Source organism: Macrotis lagotis, chromosome 2 (genome assembly GCF_037893015.1).
Source record: "Macrotis lagotis isolate mMagLag1 chromosome 2, bilby.v1.9.chrom.fasta, whole genome shotgun sequence".
Taxonomy (NCBI): Eukaryota; Metazoa; Chordata; class Mammalia; order Peramelemorphia; family Peramelidae; genus Macrotis; species Macrotis lagotis.
In genome coordinates this window covers 186,399,225-186,424,252 of record NC_133659.1, presented here as the reverse complement: position 1 = coordinate 186,424,252, position 25,028 = coordinate 186,399,225, and the positions used below count along the sequence as shown (strand labels likewise).

Genomic DNA, 25,028 nt, shown 5'->3' with positions numbered 1-25,028 from the left:
GTTCTGAACTGGAAATAAACTGCTAGATAAGGTGGTGGTAAACTTCAAATGCCTTGGGCTCTTAGAGGAAAAATAAAATTCTTGCTGACCACAAAACCACAAGTCAACAAACTCACATAATAAATACTAACAGAAATCCCAGATTGGAGATTTGGAAGAACCTTACTTGCCCATATTTCCCAAAGGAAATAGGTTCAGATTAAACATCTTCTCACAAGACCTTACACCGTTCTAAGGTACTAAAAGCAAAGCTAACATTAACTTCAGTAATTAGCAGGTTTTATCTTACCCCTACTTAATAATTTTTATTCCCTTTTCCCTAATTCAATAAATTCACCTACTTGTACTCATTACTTGTTCTGCTTAAAGAGTTTGTGATTCTGGGCTGGGTGTCTCAAGTTTTCTGACTTCAGAAACTTCCTTTGGCTGAGGAACATTGTCACAGCCTGTATAATCAGCTGATTTAGAGAAAACAGTTTACTTAGAGAGACCCACCCTAGCCCAAGAAGCAGGTGACATCACCAAAAGGGAACCAGAAGAAATATTCTTTGGCACTTGTCAATTCACTACAAGTCTTCAGTTAAAAAGTTTTCCTTACTGGAAAGTTTATATTGTAAGATCTGGGGAGACAAGGAGATAGAGACGACTCATCAATTCAAGGAGAACAAAAGTAAAAGCAACAACTCCAAAGGCCAATGGTGAGTGAAGAAAGCTAAGCTGGGATATCATGAATACTTTAGTGACTCAGGTCAACTGGAGAGATTACTTATGCAACTGGAAGAGCACAGCCATTCAGAAAAGGAGGGAAATGACCCTCACTGCTCTTGGGAATAGAGAATAGATTGGTAAAGTGGGGCTGCCTATTCCTCCAGCCAGACTCCAAACCCAGCAGAATCAAAGCTAGAAGGAACTTCTCTTCCCTCAAAAGGGGCTCTCATAATGATTAAAGACAAAAGAAACTGAAAACAGAAAGGAAAAATGTTAAAATACTGGCCATTAATTAAGTTTGTTGTTACAATATGCTATAGATCTTTAAATGCATTGTTTGATAACCAATTTCTATTATTTGTGTAGTTATTTTTTATTTTCCTCTCTCCCAAAAGGAAACACAAAATAAAGGAAAGGAGAAAGGCACCTGAATCAAAAAGTATTTTTAAAAGTCAATCATATATTGTATAAGGATATATGCATAGGAATCTGACGTGTATATTAAATACAAATTTATTGTTTAAAATGAAAACTGTGAGTTACAATGCTTTAATTTCTGTCAGGACTGCAACAAGCAGCTACATTTAGAATTACAATTTAAATTTTGATAACAGAAGGGGAGAAAAAAAAAGAAAGTTGTTATAGCCTGAGTATTTTAGGCATCATAGGCATATTTTTGCAACACAAAATTAGAGGAAAAGGAAAATTAGAAGGAGGGAATAGTCTGATGTGCCTGGGATTCAGGAAAACCCACAACACAGTCTCTGCAGAAAGGAATAAGGCTCAGCTAATAACAGGGCATACTCTCCAGAAACCGTAGTGGAGAGAGGTTTAGGGAATTTTGGTAGTGATGTAATTCTAGAGAAAAGGTTCTTAACCTTTATGTGTCCTAGATCCCTTGTGCAGTCTGGTGAAACCTATAGACCCTTCTCAGAATCACATTTTTAAATGCATAAAATACAGAGAGAATACCAATTTTTTTTTTTAGGTTTTTGCAAGGCAATGGGGTTAAGTGGCTTGCCCAAGACCACACAGCTAGGTAATTATTAAGTGTCTGAGGGCGGAATTTGAACTCAGGTACTCGATTCCAGGGCCAGTGCTCTATCCACTGCGCCACCTAGCTACCAGGAGAACACCACTTTTTGTATCTGCAGCACTTAATAAAGCGACTGACACACAAATGTTCATGGATTGACAAATTTAAGTATAGTTATAACTTATGGAACACTTTCCAGAAGACCTGGTTTCGAAAAGTCAGGAGAATCTCATGAATATCACTGAAGGGAAGCGGGGAGATCCTGCCCTGCAAAGTTCCAGGAAGAGACACAATTGCTACATAAACCTAGCAAAGATCCTACTGTTGGAGGGAACAAGAGTAATTAAGTATTTGGGAAGAGGTGCCCATTGTAAGAGATTGGATACATTTGTACCACTTCAGAGAAGCCATGTATATTCTGGATTCCCAAATTGCCCAACTCCTATTTCTGCATCAATGTCTTACAATACTCAAAAGTTATCCTTTGGAGAGTAAATCCTGGTTCAGATCACTCTCCCAAAGAAGAGTTAAGGGGGTGGCTAGGTGGCTAGGTGGCGTAGTGGATAAAGCACTGACCTTGGAGTCAGGAATGCCTGAGTTCAAATCCGACCTCAGACACTTAATCATTACCTAGCTGTGTGGCCTTGGGCAAGCCACTTAACCCCATTGCCTTGCAAAAAAACCAAAAACCAAAAACCAAAAACCAAGGAGGAGTTAAAGGAAAGCCAGTCTGCTGACATGCAGAGATTTCACACAAACAAAACAAGCAGCTACTAACACACAGGAAAGGTTGAACTTGGGAGTTTTGCCAAAATTAAACAGAGACAGAACACAATTGATCCCTGTTAAGATTTCCCTTATGCCTAAAAACTGGTATGATGCCAAGACAGGCGCCAGGCAAGGTAAAGTGAGGAACAATCTCTTGTGATATGGAGCCATGGCTTTCCAGGACACTGCCACAGCCTTCTGATGACACAAAATGATGTCAAAACATCCTTTCCCCTAAGCCTTACTTCTTCATTTCTGGGCTCCAATGTTAAAACCAGCTCTTAGGGAAGGCCTAGCCAATAGAATTAATCATTTCTAACTCCTGTCATTGGACAGGAGTCTCAAATTGGAGCTTCCTTTATCTCCAACCCAAGCCAGCAATGGTTCATCTCCATAAGCCTTCTGACACAACTCAGCAGTGATAATAATGGGGAGAAGAACCCCCAAAACTTGGGATGAAGGAGCATTAGATACTTAAGAGAATGCATACTACTGCTTATATAATTATGAAAACAGACAACTATTAGGATAAAAACTGATAGGAAATAAAACAAGGTGAAAGCAAATTTCTGCATCCAAGATCCTTAAATGCTTGTGGATATCAATCTAGCATTCCCAGGGGAGTTTCAGTTGAGATCAAAGCAGTAGTAAAATCTCTGCCCTAAGATAGGAAGATCTAAAAGAGATTTCCAGAGGAATGCTTGATTTAGCTACTTTTTGTATCACAAGTTCACATAGGCCAAACCACAAGGCATGCCAGCAACAGAAGTAAGGCCTATCAGGTTGTTTGTTCATTCAGTAGCATTTGATTCACCACAGAAATATTACCTGATCTGACTTCTATTCCCAACTAAAAGTCAAAAAGAAAAGGGTACCAGCCATTTTCTCCAGCCATGCATCTAAGTAATATACTCTGTATCTGAATCAGAAGAGTCATAGGGTACCCTACTCAAGATGAGGGCACAAGATCTCTGCTTTCCTCACCAAACAATTAATAAGCATTTATTGTTTGTGATGATGTGTCAGGCATTGTGTTAGGGAAACAAATACAGAAATGAGACAATTCTTGTCTTCAAGGAGTTTACATTCTATCAGAAGAAACATGTGTACATATATATATATACATATACAAATATAAATATATATGAAAACATTTACACAAAATAAAAACAAATATAAGGTAAATTTCTAGATTCGAGGGTAAGAAGCAGGATGGGGAATAGGTGCACCAGAAAAGGGTTTCCCCCAAAAAGGGTAACAAATAGTTTTCAAGGAAACAAGGTGATGAGGTAGGAGTATATTCCAGGCATGGAGGACATCTGGTGCTAATGCCAGGTTTTAGAGTATAAAGAACAGTCAGAAGCCAGTTTAGTTGGAACACATACTCTATGACTCGGGGAGTCATATGTAATATGATTGGAAAGGTAGAGTAGTACCATGCAAAAGAGGACTTTCAAGTGTAAACAGAGAAATTTACTCAGACAATATAAAATACCTGGGAGTCTACCTGCCAAGGCAGACAGACTCAGAAACTTTTTGAAAACAATTACAGGGGTGGCTAGGTGGCACAGTGGATAGAGCACTGGCCTTGGAGTCAGGAGTACTTGAGTTCAAGTCCGGCCTCAGACACTTAATAATTACCTAGCTGTGTGGCCTTGGGCAAGCCACTTAACCCTATTGCCTTGCAAAAAAAAAAAAAACTAAAAAAAAACCAATTACAAAACACTTCTTACCCAAATAAAATCAGATTTAAATAACTGGGCAAATATCAACTGTTCATGGATAGACCAAAAAAATATAATAAAAATGGCAATTCTACCAAAATTTAACTACTTGATTAGTGCTCTACCAATCAAAATTCCAAAAAATTACTTTAATGAGTTAGAAAAAATTGTAAGTAAATTCATATGGAGAAATAAAAAGTTAAGAATTTCCAGGGAGTTAATGAAAAAAAGTATAAAAGAAGGAGGCTTAGCCCTACCAGATCTAAAATTATATTATAAAGCATCAATCATCAAAACTGTCTGGTACTGGCTGAGAAATAGAGTGGTAGATCAGTGGAATAGACTAGGTGCAATAGTAGGAAATGATTATAGTAATCTGCTGTTTGATAAACCCAAAGAGTCCAGCTATTGGGATAAAAACTCCCTCTTCGATAAAAACTGTTGGGAAAATTGGAAGTTAGTATGGCAGAAACTTGAATTAGACCAACACCTCACACCCTATACCAAGATAAGATCAAAATGGATACAGGATCTAGACATAAAAAGCAATATTATAAGCAAATTAAGAGATCAAGGAATAGTTTACCTGTCAGATCTATGGAAAGGGAAGGAGTTTATGACCAAGGAAGAGATGGAGAACATCATTAAAAATAGACTAGACAATTATATTTATATTTGAAGTATTCAGATTTTTTTTTTTAGGTTTTTGCAAGGCAAATGGGGTTAAGTGGCTTGCCCAAGGCCACACAGCTAGGTAATTATTAAGTATCTGAGGCCGGATTTGAACTCAGGTACTCCTGACTCCAGGGCTAGTGCTCTATCCACTGTACCACCAAGCCACCCCTAAATTTTGATTACATTAAATTAAAAAGGTTTTGCACAGACAAAATCATTGTAACCAAGATCAGAAGAAATGTAGTAAATTGGGAAACAATTTTTACAACTAGTATTTCTGACAAAGAACTCATTTCTAAAATATACAGAGAACTGAGTCAAATTTAAAAAATAAATACAAGCCATTCCCCAATTGAAAAATGGTCAAAGGATATGCAAAGGCAATTTACATGAGGAAATCAAAGCAATCCATAATCATATGAAAAATTGCTTTAAATCACTAATTATTAAAGAAATGCAAATTGAAGCATCTTTGAGGCACCACCTCATACCTCTCAGATTGGCCAATATGACTAAAAAGACAATGATTAATGTTGGAAGGGATGTGGGAAATCTGGGGCACTATTACATTGTTGGTGGAGCTGTGAACTCATCCAACCTTTCTGGAGAGCAGATTTGGAACTATGGCCAAAGGGCAACAAAAATGTGCAAACCCTTTGATCCAGCAATACCACTACTGAGACTATACCCTGAAGAGATTATGAAAAAGGATAAAAACATCACTTGTACAAAAATATTCATAGCGGCTGTTTGTGGTAGCAAAGAATTGGAAAATTGAGTGAATGTCCATCAATTGGGGAATGGCTTAATAAACTGTGGTATGTGTATGTGGTGGAACACTATTGTTCTATTAGAAACCAGAAGGGATGGGAATTCAGGGAAGCCTGGTAGGATTTGCATGAACTGATGCTGAGCAAGATGAGCAGAACCAGAAGAACATTGTACACTGTAACAGCAACGTGGGAGTGATGATCAACCTTAATGGACTTGCTCATACCAACAGTGTAACAATCAGGCATAATTTTGGGGTATCTGCAATGGAGAATGCCATCTGTATCCTGAGAAAGAATTGTGGAGTTTGAACAAAAACCAAAGACTATTACCTTTAATTTAAAAAAAAAAGTTATCTTATTATGAAATTCTGCTATATCTCATACTTTGTGTTTCTTCCTTAAGGATATGATTTCTCTCTCATTACATTCAACTTAGATCAATGCATACCATGGAAACAATGTAAAGACTAACAAACTGCCTTCTGTGGGGGGTAGGAAAGCAAGGTGAGGGGAAAAATTGTAAAATTCAAAATAATTAAAATCTTTCCAAAAAAACCCCAGAAGTTTAGAATTTATCCAAGAAGAAATAAGGAACCACTAGAATTTACTGAGTAGGGGAATGAGATGATCAGATTATGTACTTTAGAATATCACTTTGGCATTACATAAAGGATAGAATGGAAAGGGAAAAGACTTGAGGAAGAGAAATGAATCAGAAAGCCATTATATTAATTGAGTCAAGAAATGATAAAGACCTAAATCAGAGGGGCAGCTAAGTGGCACAGTGGATAGTGCACCAGGCCTGGAGTCAGGAGGATCTGAGTTCAAATTTGGCCTCAGACACTTAATAATTACTTAGCTGTGTGACCTTGGGCAAGTCACTTAACCCCTTTGCCTTGCAAAAACCAAAAAAGGGAAAAAAAAAGACTTAAATCAGAGTGGTGGACCTGTGAAAAGTCAGTCAATAAATATTTATTAACCACTTACAATATGTTAGACACTGTTAAATGGAGATTCAAAGAAAGGCAAGAGGTAGTCCCTGACCTCAAGGAGCTCACAATCTAATGAGTGAAGCAACCTGTAGATACCTTTGTACAGACAAGCTAGAGACAAGCTAAGGAAAAAAATCATCAACAAAAAGAAGGCACTAGAAATAAAGGAAAGTTTCCTATAGGTAGGACAGGATCCAGGACTTGAGAACACAGGAAGCAAAGCTGAGGAGGGAGAGTACTGAGGGCATAAAGATGGTGGAAGGGGGGCGGCTAGGTGGCACAGTGGATAGAGCACCAGCCCTGGAGTCAGGAGTACCTGAGTTCAAATCCAGCCTCAGACACTTAATAATTACCTAGCTGTGTGGCTTTGGGCAAGCCACTTAACCCCATTGCCTTACCAAAAACCTAAAAAAAAAAAAAGATGGTGGAAATGCCAGGACCTGAAAGATGGAGTATTTTGTTCAGTGAACAAACAGACCACTGTTGCTGGATCTCAGAGCACTAGGGGACTGGGGGAGAAGTTAAAGTATAAGAGTGGAAAAATAGGGTTGGGAGTGCTAGGTTAGGAAGGGCTTTGAATGACAGAGGATTTTCTATTTGATTCTAGAGGCAATGGGAAACCACTGGAGTTTATTAGTGAGGGGCTATCATACTTTAGGAAAATCACTCTGGCTACTAAATGGAGGATAGACTGGAATGGGAAGTCTGTGGAGCTTGACCAAGCAGCAATCTATTGCAATGCATGAGGAGATGAGAGTCTGTATCAGGGTAGTAGAAGTATCAGCAGTGAAAAAAATTTCAAAGATGTTGCAAGCATGAAATCAGCATATCTTGGTAACAGACTGGAGAGAAGGTAGTAGTTTGGGTGGTGATGGTAGTGAGGAGTTAAGATGACACCTAGGTTAGTCTGAGGGACTGGGAAGATAGTGGCAACCAGTAATAGGGAAGCTGGGAAGGTGAGATGGGAGGGGATTGAAGGGAAAGATGAGTTCAGTTTTAGAGATGTTGAATTTTCAGCTATCTAATGGCACCCAGTTCAAGATAGCTAATAGGCTATGGAATAGAGGTTAGTAGGGGAAAGTAACAGATGAGTAAGATACTGTAAAGGTAGAAATGACAAGATTTGGCAATTGGCCAGATATGCAGGGGGAGAAAAGGAATCAAGAATACCCTAAGATTGCAAAGAATGGTAGTATCTAACAAATACAGGGTAATAGGAAAGCAGGTAGGTTTGGGGTAAAGGACATGAGTCTGTGGAATTTTCTGATTGATAGTTTCTTTGGGGTAAATGAATATGAAACCTAAATATTAAAGATCTTGCCTTAAAAAATTAATTAGTGAAGAAGCATATCATATACTTTTTCACAGCTATAAGTAGGATAAGAATTAACGCTTAACCAAACAAGGAACAGAAGCAATTACAAAATAAAACATATAATTTTAAGTATATGAAATTGGAAAGCTTTTATACATACAAAATTAAGGTCTAGAGGATAAGAAGAGAAGTGGTCAGATTGGAACAAATATTTGCATCCAATTTTTTTGTGTAAGAGTTTGGTGAAGACAATAGAAATATGTATGACTAAACAGCTCTCCATTGAAGAATTACAATCTATTAACAACCATAGAAAAGAATGCTCCATATCACCAGTTGTTATAGAAGTCAAACCAAAACAACCCTGAAGTTTCATTTCACATCCAGAAAATTTGCAATAATGACCCCTCCCTCTCAGGCGGCTAAGTGGTGCAGCGGAAAGAGCACCGGGCCTGGAGTCAGGAGTACCTGGGTTCAAATCTGGCCTCAGACACTTAATAATTACCTAGCTGTGTGGCCTTGGGCAAGCCACTTAACCCCATTTGCCTTACAAAAACCCTAAAAAAAATGACCCCCCCCCAAAATAACAAAAGTATTAGAGGGATTGTGGAAGAATAGGTACTGAAATATATTGTTGGTGGAGCTATAAAATTGCACACCCATTTGGAATTACATAAAAATAAAGTGACTAAAAAGTCAATACCCTTTGAACCTGAAACACTATTACTGAGCTAATACAATACCCAAAGAAGACATTGATAAGAAAATCTGAATAGGGGCGGCTTGGTGGCACAGTGGATAAAGCACCCGCCCTGGAGTCAGGAGTACCTAGATTCAAATCCGGTCTCAGACACTTAATAATTACCTAGCTGTGTGGCGTTGGGCAAGCCACTTAAGCATTTGCCTTGCAAAAACCTAAAAAAAAAATCTGAATACTTCAAATATTCTTGTAGCAGCTTTGGATATACTCTAAAATATTTCTAGAGCACCTTTTATGATAACTAAAACTTAGAAACAAAGTAGCTGTCCACTAATTGGGGAATGGCTAAACAAAGGAAAATTACAGTACTATAAGGAATTATGTGGGTGATGGATATAAAATTTGAAAAAATCTATAACAACAGATGGAGAGTGATATGAGCAAAGTCAAGAAAACTAGATACACAGTAACTACTACAATGTAAATAGAAATTCACACCAAAAAATCAAAAGTAAATGTAAGAAAATTATAAAACTCAAACAGCTGAAGAGACATGAGAAGATACCTGAAAACTACCCCTTCTTGCATGTGGGAAGATTCACATATGTTACATACACACTGGACATGTTTTTGGACTTTTTCAATTTAGCAATCAGTTGTGCTAACTTTTTTTTACTCTTAAAAAAATACTATTTGTCATATGAGATGGCTGTCTGGGAGGAGGGGGACTACATGAGATAATGATAGTGGTATAAGAAACCAAAAACATAAAAATATTTTTTTAAAGTGATAATTGATAATCTCAGAGTAGTTCTATTAAGTGCTGACATTAAAAATCAAATTGGAAGATGAAAAGGGAGAGGAGAGGAAATAAAAGCAATAAATATAAACACTTTTCCTAGAAGTTTAGTGAAGAAAGAAAGCAACGGTAGGATCGATCTAGTAAAAGTTTTGTTTTGTTTTTCAAAATGAGAGAGAAAGTGAATGTGACTTGGGCACTTGTAGGCAGCAAGAAAAGAACCAACAGCAGAAAGACACTGAAGATTAATGACAAGGGTTGAATAATCATGGGAGGAGTCAACCTTTGTGAAAAAAGCTGCCTCTTTTCACAATAGAGAATTAAAAAAAAGCTTCAGGTTTCAGGTAAGGAAATTTTGAACTGTAGAAAAGGGGACAAGAGAGAGTTCATGATGAATTATATTTTCTATAAAGTAGAAGGAAAGGTTCTTAGAAAAGAGAATGATTGGGGCGGCTAGGTGGTGTAGTAGATAAAGCACCAGCCTTAGAGTCAGGAGTACATGGGTTCAAATCCCGTCTCAGACACTTAATAATTACCTAGCTGTGTGGCCTTGGGCAAGCCACTTAACCCCATTTGCCTTGCAAAAAAACCTTAAAAAAAAAAAAAAAGAAAAGAGAATGATGTAGAAGGTTGAGGAGAAAAGAGGTTTTACCTCATAGCTTCTTTATGACTATGGGGAAGGGGATAAGGAATCAATTAGGCCAGAACTCATTGACCTCATTACATGACTTCCTCTAGCAGCATTGAGCAGCACATAAGAAAGAGGAGAGAAAGTAGGGGTTTGCTGCTGAGTTGATGGTCTCCCAATTCTTGATGTTAGTAGGAAGATCTATGAGTCATCATTAATAAAAATGGGGCAAGGAAAGGCTGGTAAGTGAAGGGAATATTTATTTTAAATTTTATAAAGCAATGTAGTAATATTAATCTCTCTCTTCCTCAAAACAATAAATTACAGGTATAGGAGAAGCTATTAAGGATTGTTCTGCCCCTTAAATCCCTAGTCTTTTTTTAAAATTCAGCTCAAAAGTCATCTGCTTCTGGAATTTTTCCTGATACCCTCTAGTTGTACTGGCTCTCACCACCTCCAAAATGACTTTTGTATTTACATATCTATCTACCTTTTTTTTTCCTCTGTGAAATATCAGTTCCTCAAAGGAAATTTCATTCAACAAACATAAGTGAAATAAAACAGCTCCTCTAAAAATTAACAATCTGGTGGAGAAGAAGCAAAAATAAATCAGGATAGACTTCCTGTGAGAAGTCCTGGTTGTGAAATCAAAGGAAGATATTGAATTCACCTGCCTTTATCAACAGAGCCTCTATCAACCAGTCTCTATTTTTTGAATAACCAGTATTAGCTCAATGTCTAAGATTACCAGAAGAGCAACCCCATGTTCTCTAACCTTGATCACCTACTTGATCTTCATGCTACCACCCCCAATTCCTTATCTGTGTGCCTCCTTTCATTTCGTCTTGTATAATGAAAGACTTTCCTCTATTTTATATTTCTCCCTCTCTTATTCCTTCCATCTGACTTGGGTCAGATTCCTCCTAGATGATGCTGCACCTCAAGTCTTCCAGTCAGGTACTCACATATTTTAACATACTGATCCTGACTTGAACCTATCCTCCTCTGAGGTTCAGGTTATACAAATTTTTCATCCAGTCCAGATCCTGGTGGCTGTTATTAACCAACTGCCGAGTCATTCTTGCTCTGCAGAAAATTCAGTGCCTAGTTTCTAGCACCCCTCCTCCCCACCCAGCTCCTTTTAGCATGCTAGAGTACTTCAACATACATGCTATTTCCACCCCAAATACTCTAATTCAATTTCTCAATCTACTCTATTCTAAGGACCTGTTGTTCTTCCACTCCAATTCAATTACACACAAAATGGTCATAGCCTTGATCTTGCCATCACTTACAAAGGTCTCACTTTTAGATTCAAGAACTCAGAAATTCCTTTATCTGAACACAATCCCATCATTCCATCTCTCCCTACACCTCACTTTTCCCAAACTCATTCTATGCCCTCCTTTACAACCTGAAGTTTCTCCATCTTATGGTATTTTATCAAGGTAATTATCTCTGCTCTGGATACAGTCTTTTCCCTTTCTGATCTCATCTCCTTAGTGAAGCAATTCAATTCCACATAGAGCTACACTCTTGAAAATTGTTTGTTTCCTTGTTCTGTGCTTATTCACACCTTGCCAAACCCCAAACCCTAGATCACTCCTGGCATGCCTCCTCTGAGCTAGAGAAAGTCTTGAAACCATGCTGACTGGTTTCGCTACAAATTTATATTACCTAATCTCAACTGGTCCTCATTAAAGATCTTGTATTCCTACTTAATTCCCTAACCTGGAGCAGCTAGGTGGTGCAATGGATAGAATGCTCAGTCTAGAGACATCAGACCTGAGTTCAAATTTGACCTCAGACACATTATGTGACCCTGGCCAAATCACTTAACCCAGTTTGTCTCAGTTCCCTATAAAATAAGTTAGATAAGGAAATGAAAAATTCCAATATCTTTGCCAAGAAAGCCAAGTGGGGTCAACAATAAGTTAGACATTAGGTGGCGTAGTGGATAAAGCACTGGCCCTGGAGTAAGGAGTACATGGGTTTAAATCTGGTCTCAGACACTTTATAATTACCTAGCTGTGTGGCCTTGGGCAAGCCACTTAACCCCATTTGCCTTGCAAAAAATCCCCCAAAAGAAAGAAAGAAAGAAAGAAAGAAAGAAAGAAAGAAAGAAAGAAAGAAAGAAAGAACAGTAAGTTAGACATCACTAATCAACTAAAAAGAAATTCTCTCTCCTACTCTCCCCACACATTCCAAATCATTTCTGATGGTAGACCTTCTTCAATATCTCAGCTGAGGCTCTTGCCTCATACCTTGACCTCAACATTCAAAAAATTGAGCCTATTAACTGAGAATTTTTTACCCCTTGATCCTTGGCTTCATTCCCTCTTACAAAGATATGGCTCCCCTACTCACCAAGACCAATTCCTCTACTTAAACCATTGATCCCATATCCTTTTCTATATCCTCCAGCAAACTGTCACCCCCCCCCCCAATCTTCAACCTGTCCTTATCTATTGTTTCTTTCCTTGAGGTCTGCAAATCAACACAAGTTTCTAGATCCCTCCTCACTAGATCTCCATGCTGATCCATCCCTCCCTACCTACATAACCTTCCTCTTTCTTAGTCAAACTCCATGAGAAAGCCATTTATACTTGTTTCACTAATTCCTCTCCTCTCATTAACTTTTTAATCCCTTTAAATCTATCTGACTTCAGATTTCATTACTCAATGCAAATTGCTTTTCCATCATCTCTGGTCTTTTAAAATACCAAACCTAAAGGTTCTTCTCTGCCAGACCTAAAGGTTCTTCTCTGTTCTCATCCTTCATGATCTCTCTGTAGCTTCTGCCACTGCTGAACAACCTCCATATCTCCTTAAACTTACCCAATACTTGAAGATTCTTTTGCTGGATTTTCATCCATGTCATACTCTCTAATTGAGGATTTATCCCAAGGCTCTGCCTAGAGTTCTCCTCTCTTTTCTTCTTACACTCTCTTTCTTGGTGATCTTATCATCTCTTATGGGTTCAATTACCATCTCTGTGCAAATGACTCCCAGATTTATACTTTTCAGGCCTAGATCATCTCCTGAGCTATAGTCCAGAATCACCAACTGTCTCAATACAAAAAAGTGGAAGCAAAGGGTGCAGACAGCTTTCTCTAGGAGTCTGGATACCAAAAAATGAGCTCTTTCTTATCTCCAGAGCCTATCATAGTACCTGTTATATACAGTGTCTCAAAAATCAGGATGCAGTTTAAAACTATTACAGCTTAGACTGAACTAAAACTTTTGGTATCCCAAGTAGTAAAGAGAGAGAGCGAGGAAATGATTTGTCCAGGGTCCCATGCTAGGGTACTTTAGCATAGATGCTGATGTTCACCCAAACACTCTAACCTAATTTCTCAATCTACTCTAAGGTCCTGATTTCTCTCAAAGCTCACTTTCCACATGAAGCCTTTTCTAATCTCCCACACCCCTAGGCTACTAGTGGTTCATTTCCTAGAACTACCTTGTATTTTTTGGGCATCTATTTTTACACACATATGTTGCCTCCCCAATTAGAATGTAACCTCTATAGAGACAGAATTGTTTCACTTTTAGAGTTCAAAAGGGGACCTAACAATTTTGTGAGTATGCAATTAAAACTAGCAGACCAATTCAAGTGATTCTTTGAAAGAAGCTAGGACTTCTATGAGGCCAGGTTAAAGAAGGGCATTCAAGAACATGAGGACCAGCCTATACAAGGCACAGAGATAAGAGATGGAATGTTTTGTACCTGGAACAGAAGGTCGGTCAATGTGGCTAGGGAGCACATGAAGAAAACAGATGTGCAACAGGTTTGGAAAGATAGTTTAAAGCTAGATTGTGACGGAATTACTTTTGAAGCCACATAAGCTTATATTTTATGTTTAATGCAAAATGAAGCCACTAGAACTTTTTAAGCAGGGAAGCCAAAAGAATGATACTGTCATACCTGTGTTTTAGGAATATCCATCTATGGAGAAATCAGGAGGAGCTAGAGGCAGGGAGATCATTAACTGCAATAGTCTAAGTGACAGATTATGAGGGTCAAAATGAAGGTGATGACTATGGGCAGAGGAAGGAATGAAGGCAAGATATGTTGTAGAGGTAAAATCAGTGAGACTTGGCAACGGATTACAGGTGAGAAAGAAAAAGAACTGAGGACAATGCTGAGGTTTTGAACTTATATTATTGGAAGAATGGCAGTGCTTTTAACAGATATAAGGAGGAAAGAAGAGAGCATGCCTAGGGGGTGGGGGAATTTTGGATAAAGATAATGTGTCCTGTTTTAGATATATTGAATTTTAAGAGGCGTATAGGATATCTAGTAGGAAGTAATCAATAATCAGCACATGATGTATGCCTGGATTCCAGGTGAGTGACTAGAGGTACATATGCTAATTATCTACAGAAAGTTGACAACTAAACTTTATGCTAATGACTCCCACAACTACACTTTTCAAGCCTAGATCATCTCCTGAGCTACAATCCAGAATCACCAACTGCCTCAACACAAGAAAGTGGAAGCAAAAGGTGTATACAGTTTTTTCTAGGAGCCTGGTTACCAAAAAATGAGATCTTTCTTATCTCAAGACAACTCATGAGATCACCAAAAGAGGGAGAAAAGAAAAGATGGCCCAGAACAGAGCCCTGTATACACCTATAATTAGGAGGTAAGGGATGATCCAGCAAAAAAGACTGAGAAGGATTAACCAAGACAGGTCAGAAAGAGTAGGAGAAAAGAGGGCTATGAATACACAGGAAGGAGAGATTATCTAGGAAAAAGAGACGTCAAGAGTAGCAAATGCTGCAGAAAGATCCAGAAGAATAATGATCAAAATAATTGGGTTCAGCCTTTAAGAGATCCCTAGGAACATTATAAAGAAAAGTTTCTGTTTCAATAATGAGGTGGAAACCAGAATACAACAGACTGGGAAGTGAGTGGGAAGATGAAGAGAAAGTGGAAGCAAAGAGTGTAGCAGCTTTTTCTAGGGAGTTTGGCTACTAAAGAATGAGGTCTTTCTTATCTCCAGAGCCTAGTACAGTATTGTTATATACAGTATCCCAAAAGTTATAAAGCAGTTTTAAGCTACTAGAGCTTAGACTGAATAAAGATTTTTAGAATACTAGATAGTTGAATTATTGTATTATCTACTCCATGCTTGTACAGAGACAGAGAGAGAGAGAGAGAGAGAGAGAGAGAGAGAGAGAGAGAGAGAATGACTTGTCCAGGGTCCCAAAAGATTGTAAATCTCTGGCATGACTTTAATTCAAGTCCTCCAACTCCATACACTAAACTACCAAAACTAATTTGTTTTGACCTCATCTTGCCCCTCTGACCTACCATCTCACCCCAAATAAGAACAAGTTTTATAGTTTATGAGTACTATAAGAAAGGATCCAATAAGATGTAGCCAGTGTCTTACAGTTGTATCCTCTGCTGGACTGTGTCACTAACTCCCCAACTCCCAAACCCATAGTTCTCAAAATGTGGTTGATAATCTAATCTCTTCTAGGATTAGTATTTATTACAAAGCAATGTCTACTTTTTGCTTCTGATTTGAATCACTTACACAGAAAAGATTTTCCTAACCTGCTCTCTTATCAAAAGCAACACCAGGGGTGTCTAGGTGATGCAGTGGATAGGGCACCTGCCCTGGAATCAGGAGTACCCGAGTTCAAATCGGGCCTCAAACATTTAATAATTACCTAGCTGTGTGGCCTTGGGCAAGACACTTAACCCCACTGCTTTGCAAAAAAACAAAACAAAACAAAAAAACCACCAATCTCTCCATGCATTCATCCAGGGAAGGGGTAAAGTAGTTAAGAACAGGGGACCTATGAAGCCTCATCCCAAAGAATTTCAAATCTCAAACTGGGAAATCTAAGAACTTCTCCATTAAGCTATAAATACAAGGAGTACTCCTTAGATATATTGCATAGGGTCAACTAACAATTTTCAAGGGGCCTCCTCCTCAAAAGATGGTTTAATTAGTTGCCTTCCTACCTTACCAATCAACCAAATCTCTTCTGCCTAGACATCACACCTTCCCTAAAGTTACCAAAAAGCAAGCACTACTCATCTACTTCCACAGTTTATGCTTCCAAAGAAACATAAATTGCTTGGGATCAAAGTTCTCTCAGTGTCCAAAATTCCAGGGGGACTGTATGTGCTTCCAGAAGATAGGTAGCTGAACAACAAAGTTTAACCTAGGCATGATATTAAAGGCGGGGGGGGGGGGGGGGGGGGGGGCGCCGCAGGAATATATCTTGGTCCCAAATTTTCTTAAGATTTAATAAGGAATTAGGAACACATGCTCCAGAAGGAAATCAAACAAATGTGTAGGTCCACTAGGAAGTCTGAAAAGTATATATACTCTTAACATTTTATTTTCTTGTATCTGCCACAGTTTTGATCCCCTTACAATGGTGACTCTACAACACTCAATTTTCATAATAATTCCACCAATAGTATAATCTCTAAGATCTATATACACAGCAACTAAGAGGATTACATTAGTATTATGTATGTACACATATACACACAAAAATGTTTATGCAATAAAATGACTGTATTTTGTCCCCATATATTACTTTTGCCTTCACTTTTCCCTAACTTATCTTTCAATCTAATTCATTCTGAGAGGGTCTACTTAGGAAGAGTGCCTTCTCAAAGGCATATGAGATAGTTGTTTCAGTGCTCAAAGGCATGGGTCCTGACTCCGGAGGACTAGATCAAAAATCAGTAATGAAGACAAAGAAACATAAGAAATATATCTTGGGGCAGCTAGGTGGTGCAATGAATAGAGCACAGGTCCTGAAGTCAGGAGTACTTGAGTTCAAATCGACCTCAGACACTTAATAATTACCTAGCTGTGTGGCCTTGGGCAAGCCACTTAACCCCATTTACCTTGCAAAAAAAAAACCTAAAAAAAAAAAGAAATATATCTTATGGGCAACTCAGGAAAAGGGAATAAAACCAGGAGAAATGGCAAATGGCAACTCCCAATTAAAAAAGCTTTACTTATAATACCTTAAAAAAAAAGCTTCACTATTCCCCAATTGACAAATGGTCAAAGGATATGCAAAGGCAATTTACAGATGAGGAGATCAAAGCAATCCATAGTCATATGAAAAATTGCTCTAAATCATTACTTATTAGAGAAATGCAAATTAAAGCTTCTCTGAGGTACCACCTCATACCTCTCAGACTGGCCAATATGACCAGAAAGGATAATGATCATTGTTGGAAGGATTGTGGGAAATCTGGGACACTATTACATTGTTGGTGGAGCTGTGAACTCATCCAACCTTTCTGGAGAGCATACCCTTTGATCCAGGAATACCACTACTGGGTCTATACCCTGAAGAGATGATGAAAAAGGATAAAAACATCACTTGTACAAAAATATTCATAGCAGTCCTGTTTGTGGTGGCAAAGAATTGGAAATTAAGTTGGGGAATGGCTTAGCAAACTGTAGTATACAGGGCGGCTAGGTGACACAGTGGATAAAGCACTGGCCCTGGAGTCAGGAGTACCTGGGTTCAAATCCAGTCTCAGACACTTAATAATTACCTAGCTGTGTGGCCTTGGGCAAGCCACTTAACCCCATTTGCCTTGCAAAAACCTAAAAAAAAAAAATTTGTAGTATATGTATGTCATGGAATACCATTGTTCTATTAGGAACCAGGAGGGACTGAAATTCAGGGAAACCTGGAGGGATTTGCATGAACTGATGCTGAGTGAGATGAGCAGAACTAGAAAAACTGTACACCCTAACAACAACATGGGGGTGATGATCAACCTTGATGGACTTGCTCATTCCATCAGTGCAACAATCAGGGACGATTTGGGGTTGTCTGCAATGGAGAATACCATCTGTATCCAGAGAAACAACTGAGGAGTTTGAACAAAGACCAAGAGAGGTGGCTAGGTGGCTCAGTGGATAAAGCACTGGCCCTGGAGTCAGGAGTACCTGGGTCCAAATCGGGTCTCAAACACTTAAGAATTACTTAGCTGTGTGGCCTTAGGCAAGCCACTTAACCCTATTTGCCTTGCAAAAACCTAAAAAAACAAAACAGAACAAATACCTTAAATTTAGAAAAAAAAATCTGATATCTTATTGTCTGATCTTGCTATCTTTTATACTTTATGTTTCTTATGTTTCTTCCTTAAGGATATGATTTCTCTCTCATAACACTCAATTTGGATCAATGTATACTATGGAAACAATGTAAAGACTAACAAATTGCCTTCTGTGGGGGGGGGGAGTAAGGTTAGGGGAAAAATTGTAAAACTCAAAATAAATAAAATCTTTAATCTAAAAAAAAAGCTTCAAAACTTTTCAAGTGGGGGAAAAGAGTAGGGTTTTTTGGTTTTTGTTTTTTAGTTTTTGCAAGGCAATGGGGTTAAGTGGCTTGTCCAAGGTCACACAGCTAGGTATTAACCTAGTGTCTGAGGCTGGATCTGAACTCAAGTACTTCTGACTCCAGGGGCAGTGCTCTATCCACCTCACCACCTAGCCACCCCAAGGGTAGTTTTTAAAGGGAATTCTGTCTTCCCTTACCCCTCCAAAATAAAAACAAAATCAACCAGCACTGAAGATGCTGGAAACGTGAAAACAAAACAGGAGTCAAACAACACTGAATTCAGCTCAGAATAATAAGCAGGGTTAGGAAGACAGCCCAGTCTCAATTTCACACCATTCAAATGCTTCTAACATATTAATATTAATACAGTACCTAAAGAGAATACAAAGCCACAAAAAGGACATAAGAAGCTGCAAAATAACTCTTGTTATGATCCCAAGTGTTTCCAACAAAGCTCAAGTACACCTCCTCAGATAAATGGACACTAGAAGGACTTAAGAATTTAAACTATTCAATCATTAGATATCACAACCCATGTCTTGATATCTGCTCGGGGCCAGAGATCTTGCTCTGGCAGATGTACCTAAATTTCAGGATAAGTCATTTGAATGACCTGAGTAGGACAAAGAAGGTCCAAAATAGCTGGATTACAATCTTTCAGAGACCCAGTGAACAGGCTGAGTCAAGAAGATCTGAGTTCTAGACTTAATGTTTCTCAATTACTTCATGTGCTTGTCTTGAGAAGCAAAGTTGCAGCATGGAGAGAGCACTGAAATTAGACTAAGGAAGAACTAGATCTGAATTCACTTCAGACACATACTAGTTGTGTAATCTTGGGCAACTGACTTAAAAATGTTCTATGCCTCAATTTATTTACCTGAAAAATGAGGATAACAACTATTATGAGGTTCAATTAAGGAATGTATATAAAGTGATTTGCAAACACTTAAAGTACTATGCAAATATGAGTTACTACTGTCTTCTGATTATAAACTGAGATCTAGGAATATGTCTTGTACTTCTTTGTATCCTTCACAGTGTTCCATTATAGAATGAAGAAGTCCTGGTCCACTGATGGGATTAACTGTCAATTCTCATGGAATCTGGAATTGATTTTTTAAAGTTAGATTTTATATATTCCTGATCCTCTTCCCAACCCTGGACTTCATAGAAATCAAGGAGTGGTAAAGAACTAAAGTCATACACAATTCCTTCCAAGTAAGGAGGTTCAGTGAAAAGAGACTAAAATGAATAGAATGGGTTTCTAACATTTTAGCTCTTCTGGGTTGCACTGTCCAACAAAAACTTGTCAAGAGTGGCATTCAGAATGTAATATTTAGGGGCAGCTAGGTGGCGCAGTGAATAGAGTACCGGCCCTGGAGTCAGGAGTACCTGAGTTCAAATCCAGCCTCAGACACTATTTTAATAATTATCTAGCTGTGTGGCCTTGGGCAAGCCACTTAACCCCATTGCCTTGCAAAAGAAAAAAAAACCTATTTAAAAAAAGTCAAAATGTAATATTTATTTATGCCTACAATGTAATCCTTATCACCAATGAGTATAAAAATAAAAAGTAGCAATTTAATAAAAGTGTGGCTTTGAGGATCTCATGCAGCCCCAGCAAACCTCAGGTTGGACATACCTACTCTGGAGATTAGTGAGGCTTTTGGCTATCAGACACAAGTAATGGAGGCAGCTTTACAGTGAACAGAAAGCTTGAGGGTGAGTAGTAAGTTTTTCTTTCTTTCAAGAACTGAATTGAGCAGCAGCAATGAAGGCTGCAGGGTTAGTGGGCACAGGGATGTACAGGATAGGGCATACTTAATCCTATGACTACTATTTAATGCATTGTCAGACTAGAGTTGCCCACTTCTCAAATAACCCACTGCTCATAGAAACTGTTGTCATGACCTTATGGATTTCCCTAATTATAACAATCACTAACAATAGCAGTGAATATTTCTATGGTGCTTACTCTCTGGCTGGCACTGGGCTAAACACTCCAAATTATTTTCTTTGGTCCTCACAACAACTCTGGGAGCTAAGGGTTATTACTGTCACTCCCATTTTACAGATGAGGACACTGGGGCAGACACAAGTTAAGTAACTTATTCTGGGTCACACAGCTAGTAAGTGTTTGTAGTTTAAAGTGAACTTTGGTTTTCCTAATTCCAGGCCCAACAATCTCATCCGCTGTCCCATTCAGATGTTCCTACTACTAAGTAGACTTTAGGCCCAAGGACAGATGATGCTCTATAATTAATGAGCATTATTATCACTAGAGCACATGTTCCTGCCACTGAGAATACAAAAATGAAATAATCCTGCCCTCAAGAATTTACATTCTAGGGGCGGCTAGGGGGCACAGTGGATAGAGCACTGGTCCTGGAGTCAGGAGTACCTGAGTTCAAATCCGGCCTCAGACACTTGATAATTACCTAGCTGTGGGGCCTTGGGCAAGCCACTTAACCCCATTTGCCTTACAAAAACCTAAAAAAAAAAAATGGTACAGAAAGAACAGTGGATTTGGGACTTGGATTCAAATCCCACCTTTGTCATCTATTTAACACCTTGGAGACTCAGCAAATCACTACCTTCTCTGGGACCCAGTTTCTTCATCTAGAAAAGAGTTCAAGAAGATGGGCTCTAAGGTCCCTTCCAGTTCTAATCCTCCAATTCTCTCTCTCTCTAAATGAGAATCTAAGTAGATCAGGACCATGACTAACCTACCTCTGAAGTGGATACCTCTCCCTAGGTCTACAATGGGGAAAAGAAACCAGGCAGAACAAGTCATTCTTTTCTAAATTACCCATTCTCTTCCAGATCAGAGACTATTCATGTCTTCCTGCATGTGGAAGGAGGTATTGCTTGCTAGTTTCGAAGGTTAAAGTCTAATAATAACTAATATTTATAAAGTGCTTACTTAGCTCACTATGCTAAGCACCTTAAGACTAAAATTACATTTGATACTCACAACAACCCCTATGAGACAGGTGTTATTATTGACATATTTTACAGATAAAGAAACTGAGTCAAAAAGTGATTAACTACCTAGGGAAAAAATCTGAGATTAGATTTGAAGTCTGGTCTTCCAGACTCCAAACTCAACAAAAACCTGGACCTGAACCATAACTATGCTGTGTAATTGGGCTACAGATAACATTTTAAAAACATGGTCCATTTTACCCAAAGGGTTAAGGACTTACTAGATTTGCTATTGTTGAGTTGTTTTTGTCATGTCCGAGTCTTTGTGATCCTACTTGGGGTTTTCATGGCAAAGATACTGAGTGGTTTGTCATTTCCTTCTCCAGCTCATTTTACAGATGAGGAAACTGAGGCAAACAGGGTAAAGTGACTTACTCAAGCTCACATAAATGTCTGAGGCCAAATTTGAACTCAGGTCTTCTTACTACACCATCTAGCTTCCCTTAGGTACTAGACTACCAGGACTCAAATGGTAGACTCTGACAAACCCCAAAATCACAAGCATATGTACTGCAATGCCCTGAAAGGTTTTGTATTGCAAAGGGAGTCCACCCCGAGACAGGGTTCATCTCTGCTGAGAAGGTATTCCAATTCTACTTGATAAACCTCTAAGAGATGAGATGGGCTTACCTTGGAGGGAACAGATTAAAAAAAAACACTTTCATAACAAGCACAAAAACAAAAAAATTTAAAACAAATCCAGGGTTAAAAAAAAAAGTAGCCTATATATTTGCTTCATCTCATCTGTGAACAGCAGGTTATGGCACAAAGTTGGGAGATCAGGGCTGGAAAGTATTCTCTTTCCCTGGGGAACCTCCTCTGCTGGATTTCCTGAGTTGCCCCTCCCCTTTGTAATCCTGGCAGGACCCTGAGGGCTGCTAAATCTTGCTTTCAGTTTTGGTCACTACTACTGGTCCTCATGAAGTAAGGAGTATTCTAGGGTCAGGATAATTTAATAATTGCTCAGGATATCAGTAGCAAGCCTAAGGCAAAAACAAGAGAAAAGATTAAAAAATAATCAACAGTTGTGCAAAGTAGAATGACTACTAATGAACTGTATCTATGCCAGCAGTCAATGAGCATCAGGAAGGTCTGTCACACAAAAGTTGACAAGTCCCAAACCATCTTTATGAGCCTCTAGTCTAGTGAAAAGGAGTTCTCTCTCAAGTTCTTGCTTTCCCCCAACATGAAGGTCTATTAGTACCCTAAAAGAAATCCACACTGTGCTGTTTTACCAATCACACCGAGTTGGAGAAAGGCTGCTTTCTTTTCATAAGCACCTCATCATCAGAAAAGGCCTAATTAAGTATCTACCTGTACATGGCATAGAAAAGAGACAAAGTAACATCAAGCCCTGTTCCTACATTCTAGATGCCAATGATCTGAAATAGCAGGAGTTTCCCTTTCCAGCACTGACAGCCCAAGAAATATGTCTTAAAGGGTGGTCTCCACCAGCCCTGCCTTGTTTGGGGAAAAGAAGAAGCCAAACAATCTTTGGTCTCTATTTTGGTTTCTTTTAAAATTTTTTTAATTTAAGGGGCAATGGGGTTAAGTGACTTACCCAAGGTCACACAGCTAGGCAATTAAGTGTCTGAGGCCAAATTTGAACTCAGGTCCGCCTGACTGCAGGGCCGGTGCTCTACTCACTGCCAACACCTCGCTGCCCCTCTATTTGGGTTTCAAATGTTCTCCAAGGCCAAGACCACTCTGAAGCACCTGATTCACATCCACAAGTCACCAACTGAAGAGACATGAACTTAATGTGTCTTTTTGGAGGGCAGTTTTCTGTTTGGGTAAGTTCATGTATACACTGACATAAGTACGGTTGTATAAAGTTTCATAAATACATCAAAACTCTAAAGCTATCTACTCTAGAGCCACAAGATGCCTGAACCTGTTGCTCTTAGGGTGAAACCTCCAGCCCCAACACTTCACCCTCTGGGAGGTCCCTATCTTACTTCCCCTTCCAGGGAAAGCCAACAGACAGCTGTCCTAGGAGGAGCCAACCCTCAAAGGAAGCTTGGAAAACACTCACGTGCTCTGGGAGGAGTGGGGCCAGCCCAGGAGCAAAGAGACAGTTGTGATAATACACTGATCCGCTCAGAAATGTAGCTAAGGTTGAGCAAACCACTGGAGGTGAGAAGGAAGATATTCATAAAAGGACATTATACCTAGAGGAAAAAGAGTATCATAAATTCTTTTCATGATGGAAGCAAAAAAATGCAGAAAGGAAGCATCCCCCTCTCACCTTACTCCTAAAGACAGGCAGACCTGAAGTTCTGTTTTGAGAAAGCCCGGGGTCTACAATATGGGGAAAGGAGAGTGAAACAGATAAGACAGGAAGGGGGAAATGTAGGAGAGAAAAGGGAAGCCAAGCAGGGGGTAAGTATGCAGGGGAGGGAAAAAAAACTAGAAATAATCACGATGTAGTGGAACATACTGGTCCTGGTGGCAAGAAGAACTAAGTTCAAATAGGCCCTTACGCCGCTCCCCAGCCCAATGGCCCGCACCAGTGCCTTCACTGCCTGCCTCAGTTTCCCCAACAGTAGGTGCGGAGGGTCACAACGCCCAGGGCGCGGTTCCACTAGGACGGAGCCTTTGCAGAGGCACCGCACACAGCCGCGGGAGCCCCCCGAGTCGGCGGCGGGGAAAGGGGGGCTCGGGGCAGAAGCCGGCGGGACAGCGAGAAGCGCGCGGCTTCCGGGGGGCGGGGAGGAAGGGGAACGCCCCCCACAGCTGGAGGAGGGGAGGGGCGCAGCGGAGGCTGCCCCGTAAGAGGCGCCCCCAGAGCGGGGCCCGGGGCGGGGAGGAGGCCCCGGGGGGCCTGGCCGCTAGGAAGGGGGACAAGGAGGGGCCGGGCCGGGCAGGACGCGTCGCGGGGCTCGGGTCCCCCCGGCCGGGCGTGGGCAGGGGAGACCCCCCCCACACCCCGTCCGCCTACGGGTCGGGGGAGGGCTCAGAGCCCCGGACCCTGGGAGGGGCCAGCGTCCCCTCCACTGGGGTCGGGCGGAGACTGGGAGGAGGGGTGAAGGAGGGGAGGGCGAGGCCTGGCAGGCGAGGCACCGGCGGGAGCCGGGGAGGTCCCGGGGCAGGCTTACTCACTGAGGCTCCGGGGCGGCGGGGCTGCTGGGGCCGGCTCTGCAGGCTGGTTCCGCTCCTCTCCCCCCCGGCAGTGTCCCAGGCTCCGGCCTCCACTTCCGCCTTTCAGCCGCTCCGGATCCGGATCTTCCTGCTTCGCCCCGCCCCCCTCCGCTCCCGGGTGACTGACAGGGACGCGAGACCAATGGAAACGAGGCTCTCCCGGCACGCCTGCTGAGCCGGCAGGGGGCGATCTCGCGGCGGGAAAAAGGATTGACGGGCGTGGTATCCTGGGACTTGTAGTCCGCGGTATTGGGCGGAGTGAAGCCGCTGGAGCTCCGGAATCGGGGTGGAGCGGCCGGCAGGCTGGGCGTGGCCCGCAGATGCCCAAGCTGCCCGGGCCTGGAGACTGTGGGGGCACGCGAGACCGGAGCGGGGGCACCGGCTCGGGCTGGGGAGGCGATGGCAGCGTACTTAGAGCTCTCTAGAAGGCGCTTAAAT

The 25,028-nt window shown here is 40.4% G+C and overlaps 1 protein-coding gene across 3 annotated transcripts in view; it reads right to left on the bottom strand.

Moving 5' to 3' along the window:
* RAB5C (RAB5C, member RAS oncogene family) overlaps positions 1–24,659 on the bottom strand; it is a 50,889-nt gene extending 26,230 nt beyond the window's left edge. The window contains exons 1-2 of one of the 3 annotated variants that reach the window (XM_074223886.1): positions 24,552–24,654; positions 23,485–23,620 (exon numbers count right to left, since the gene is read on the bottom strand). The gene's annotated coding sequence lies outside the window, so the exon portion shown is untranslated. Of the gene's footprint in view, positions 1–23,484; positions 23,621–24,551 lie in introns of all 3 variants that reach the window. The other 2 variants (XM_074223884.1, XM_074223885.1) reach the window with 2 other exon arrangements.
* Positions 24,660–25,028: the final 369 nt, after the last annotated feature.